This window comes from Dryobates pubescens, chromosome 4 (genome assembly GCF_014839835.1).
Source record: "Dryobates pubescens isolate bDryPub1 chromosome 4, bDryPub1.pri, whole genome shotgun sequence".
Taxonomy (NCBI): Eukaryota; Metazoa; Chordata; class Aves; order Piciformes; family Picidae; genus Dryobates; species Dryobates pubescens.
This window is the reverse complement of record NC_071615.1, coordinates 42,236,473-42,242,065: the sequence shown is the minus strand read 5'-3', so window position 1 is coordinate 42,242,065 and position 5,593 is coordinate 42,236,473.

The following is a 5,593-nucleotide window of genomic DNA, read 5'->3' as shown; positions in this document are numbered from 1 at the left end:
ATCTGTCTCCATTATAAACGTACTCTCTGTTGACAGGAACTCTCAACTATTAATAATGTTCGTAATTCCTCTTGCCTGGAGGCTTCATGTATCACAGTATCACTAAGGTTGGAAGAGACCTCAAAGATCAAAAGATCATCGAGTCCAACCTGTCTCCACAGACCTCATGACTAGACCACGGCACCAAGTGCCATGTCCAATCCCCTCTTGAACACCTCCAGGGATGGGGACTCCACCACCTCCCTGGGCAGCACATTCCAATGAGAATGACTCCCTCAGTGAAGAACTTTCTCCTCACCTTGAGCCTAAACTTCCCCTGGTGCAGTTTGAGACTGTGTCCCCTTGTTCTGGTGCTGGTTGCTAGAGAGAAGAGACCAACCCCTTCCTGGCTACAACCACCTTTCAGGTAGTTGTAGAGGGCAATGAGGTCTCCCCTGAGCCTCCTCTTCTCCAGGCTAAACAATCCCAGCTCCCTCAGCCTCTCCTCATAGGGCTGTGCTCAAGGCCTCTCACCAGCCTTGTTGCCCTTCTCTGGACACGTTCAAGTGTCTCGATGTCCTTCTTAAACTGAGGGGCCCAGAACTGGACACAGGACTCAAGGTGTGGCCTAACCAATGCAGAGTACGGGGGCACAATGACCTCCCTGCTCCTGCTGGCCACACTATTCCTAATGCAGGCCAGGATGCCATTGGCCTTCTTGGCCACCTGGGCACACTGCTGGCTCATGTTTAGGCAGCTGTCAATCAGCACTCCCAGGTCCCTCTCTGTGTGGCAGCTCTCCAGCCACTCTGACCTAAGCCTGTAGCTCTGCATGGGGTTGCCGTGGCCAAAGTGCAGCACCCGGCACTTGGACTTGTTAAATGCCATGCCATTAGACTCTGCCCATCTGTCCAGTCAGTCGAGGTCCCTCTGCAGAGCCCTTTTGCCCTCTAACTGACCAACATCTGCTCCCAACTTGGTATCATTTGCAAATTTGCTGATGACTGACTCAACCCCCTCATCCAGATCATCAATGAAGACATTAAAGAGGATGGGGCCCAGCACTGATCCCTGGGGGACGCCACTGGTGACCGGCCGCCAGCTAGATGTGGCACCATTCACCACCACTCTCTGGGCTCGGCCCTCCAGCCAGTTCCTAACCCAGCACAGAGTGTTGTGGTCCAAGCCACGAGCTGACAGCTTAGCCAGCAGTTTGCTGTGGGGGACGGTGTCAAAGGCCTTGCTGAAGTCCAGGTAGACCACATCCACAGGCCTCCCCACGTCCACCAGATGGGTCACCTGATCATAGAAGGAGATCAGGTTGGAAAGGCAGGACCTGCCCTTCCTAAATCCATGTTGGCTGGACCCGAGCCCTTGGCCATCCTTCAGGTGTGCAGTTATTGCCACCAAGATAATCTGTTCCATCATTTTCCCTGGCACTGAGGTCAGGCTGACTGGCCTGTAGTTTCCAGGTTCCTCCATCCGACCCTTCTTGTGGATGGGGACCACATTGGCCAGTTTCCAGTCATCTGGGACCTCACCAGTGAGCCAGGACTGGAGGAAAATGATGGAGAGCGGCTTGGCCAGCTCATCTTTCACAGTTCATGTATTTGGCCATCTTTCACGAACAGGCATCTCACAATATTACATTATATTTTTACCCCTTATCCAAGATGTGTGGTAAAAACTGTATCACAATATATTATCAACCACCTTGTTTCTCCTCAGTGACATGAAAATCAAACCCCAACACTGTTTCATGGCCCTCGTATTTTTGGGTAATAATACTCACAGGGCTATTTCAAGGGATAGATAAAAGCCAAGAGCTGCAAGAGTGAAAAACTTGCTATACTGCAGTATTCTGTATTAATTCTCAAAATACATTAAAAAAAACCCCACAACAGCCAAAACTGGTTTTTGCTGCAATGTTATCTTCGTTCCTTTCCTGTGCCATTCACTATCACTGCAGACTGTCCTTCTGACATTAATTTGCATAGCTGTTACTCTATCCTTTTCAAATATGGATTAAGAATTCTCCCTCTCATTATCTGTTTAAACTGCTTAATGGTAATGGCTAGAGAATGGCACTCTGATGAATATGCTTTATGATTAGTGTACTTGCTGCCTTATTAACCAATTAATCTTCTAATCTGTATACTTAGATAAGAATGTATGCAACTTTATACTTTCCTTACTGACACTCCTATTTCTCTCTCTTCCTAATCCCTTACCAGTAGTTTATACCCTTTTACTTTAGGGAATGGGCCTGATCTGGGCCCATCTTTTCCTCCAACGTGGATTCTTTTCCCCAAATGCTGAATACTGTATTAAAGCTAACAGTATAATACAACAATATATTAATACTGCTTTAAAAAGCTGCATAAGGCATGCTTCATGTCACATCAGCATATCCTTTAGGCCATCTCTAGCTGTGTTCTGTGTTTGAACCATTTCCATTTAACGTAGAGACTAAAGACAGTTCATCTTTGCAGTCCTACTAACTAAGAAACAGTGACATTTGAAAAGTAAAGTCAAATAATTATTGTCTTTATACCCCAGGAAACCAGTGAAGCTATTGCAGGCAATAATGCAATGAAGGCAGAAGAGCTATGGAAAAAATGGTGAGCAGAGCTTGTAGTTTTCAACTCAAAACGTAAGCTTGATTACACTTCTTAAAAGTAGGTAATTTGTATCAGTAACATCTTATAACACTTGTAACATTTCAGGATCACAGCAATGAAAAAAATCGTTCTGGAATAAGGTAAACACCTTGAATGTGTGCATTAGTAGCAGCTCAACCCTCAGAAGCAAGCGTCACAACGTGGGCTGTAGCATTTTGCATATGTACACGTTAACAAAAAGTATATTCATATCTTATATTCTCCTGACCTTTCCCTCCCTCACCTGCTTACTTTTTTTTTTTGGTTGGTTGAGTTTTTCAGTGTAACCACTATGTATTTTTAATGGGTTCTTCATATTCCATACTTTCAGCGGCCCACCTTATGGTAGAAAATAGGTACGCATTTTCATCTCTGAATTTAAATGTGCTTTTAATGCTCATTCCCTTTTGTTCCTGGAGTTAGATTACACTGAACGTCATCCTGAACCAGAATCATATTACACTGATCTTGCAGTGGAATAAGTGCTTTATTAGTAAAGAGACACTTGAGAAGGGAGATGAGCAAATCTATCTACTGGAGTGGAATGGACTACAGCAGGTATAAAAGACAAATTATGACATGGACTCAGAATGGCTTTTGGAAAGGGAGACGTTGGCAAGGCTAAAACCCAGGCCAGCTTCTTAGGAATGAAAATGTAACTGTAATTAAACAAGAACTGTCCAAGGAGTGAACTAAGACTTTCAAGAAGTGACAGGCAAGAAACTTTCAGCCAAAATGAAATATCCTGCAAACCTAGAAGACCAGGAAGATCTTTCCCTGATATTGCTTCTTTACCATTTTGAGCTAATTTACACTTTAGTTGCTTTTGATCCCCCAAGCAAAAAGAGAAAGCGTTGGCATGCACAATGCCAGCATCCCATTTACAATAGAAGCAAGAAATAAGATAATTCATGGTCCAAATAAGAAGCAATACGAACCATTTCCATACAGATGAATGTTCTGGTTTGAGTTAGAAAACTAATTCTGTTTGGTCATTTTACTTTTTATCTCAGGCTTTTCCAAGTAACTGCACTTTGTGAAATTAACAACCTGTTTTCAGAAATAGCATCTGTTTCTAGTTATGAGAACGCTGAAGTCTCTAGTTATCACCAAGGCTTGGTGTGCAGCCCAAGGGGACTGCTGTATCATGTATACTGTACTGGAGATGCAGAGTAAAAGGCTGAATCTACAGGGAGGAGTGGACAGTTCAGGTGACCCTAGAGTGACCAGCAAGGTATTCCATTCCATATATGTCATACTCTGTATAAAGCTGAAGGATCACAAGAATCAATCTCTCCCCTTCTTCCTCTTTTTCAATGGCCAGCATCTGAAGAAGACTCTGTCCATTCTGCCTAACCCAATCTGCATCTGGCTCCTGTCTCCTACTGAGTTGTTTCTGTCACAGCATCTGTGATGACAGTTTCTAACTGCCATCACAAGGTTGGGTTTGATACTGGTTTTATATATATTTGTATATGTTTTATTTTATTGGTACTCTTTTCATTAAAGTAGCTTTAGTTTTATTTTCCAATTCATAAGGCTCCCTTATTCCCCTTCTCATCCCTTTGGGAGGGGGAGAGGGGTTAATAGAGAGTGTCTGTCACTTTTAGTGGCCAGCCCAGCCCTAACCCTTGACAAGGAACACATGACAAGGCTTTGTTAGAATTCAAGCTGTTTGTGGATGAGTAGCATAAATGCGACTTCTCCACTGGGACACCTTGACAATGGGGTTGTGCTTCCACAGTGGCTCTCAAAAACACATCCCAGGCTGTGGAAAGAGACTCAGCCAGTGCTGCAGACGTGGCTGTTGCCTAAAGCCCTCAGACTGCGCTTCACATCGCAAAGGATTTCTAGAGAATGCTCTGCCTGTGAATTACCTCAAAGTGCCTCATGTACATGCACACTCACTTAAGCAGGCCAATCCTTGGTTACACCCACGGCAAACTGAAGATAGCCGGGCTCAGCCCACACAGGAATTTGGGCAGAACAGCTTCGCAGCCACAAAGGGAAGCTCCCGCCCCTGAAGTACACAGAGCAAGCACAGAAGCAGCACCTGAGCTTGCCGCTATCATTACCAGCAAAAGGGGTAGGAAACGGGAGGGAGTGCCACTTTAGCAAACAGCTCTTCTGGCTTTCTGTCAGAAGCAGGGCAAGAGTAGTCGTTTTGACATTTAAAAATTGTTCTGACCTAAGGAACTACCCATTTGGCCCCTGGATCGAGCGTCTCCTGCCTGCAAAATAGAAGCTGCCGTAGTTACTAGTGTGTGCTGGAGTGCCTTAAAGTGCCAAAACCACACCGGACACAGAAGAAGCACAGGGAAGCCTTTGCAATGTGGCTGAGCAGAAAATATGGGCTGGTAAAAAGGAAATTCGTAAGACCTTAAGCAAAGACGTAGGCCTTTGTTTCCTAGAAGTACTCAAGGATGAATAACGCAGGTTCGTTTTCAGATATGTACAACGAAATAAACCTTCCAGCCTTGCACGTCAAATCATCTTTTACTGTAACAAACCTCTGCCGATAACGACGACTTGAACGTATTAACTTTAGCTACTCTACCGGCAACACAGCAGCAGAACCCCGGAGAACGTGGCAGGAGATGAGCAGAGAGAAACAGCGAAAGCTCAGAAACCAGCGAAAGTTCGTTTTCCTAACACGCAGGGGCAGCAACACCAGCCGAAAGCTGCCGCCTTTGTGCGCGAAGCGGCGGGCAGGGCGGCAGGCAGCACCCGCATACCTGGCGGCGGGGCGGGGCACTCAGTCCGCACGCTCCCGCGGCGGCTCTAACAGGGGAGCCGCGGGGAGGAAACGGAGAGGACCGCGCGGGAAGTGGGTTACGCATGCGTGACCGTCCCCGGCGAGGGTTGTCGCAGCCGCACGCCTTGTCCCGCCGGCGGCGCCTCCTTTGTGACAGGCGGGCCGAGGTGGGCCACGCCCCCCGCGCGGTGCCGGGCGC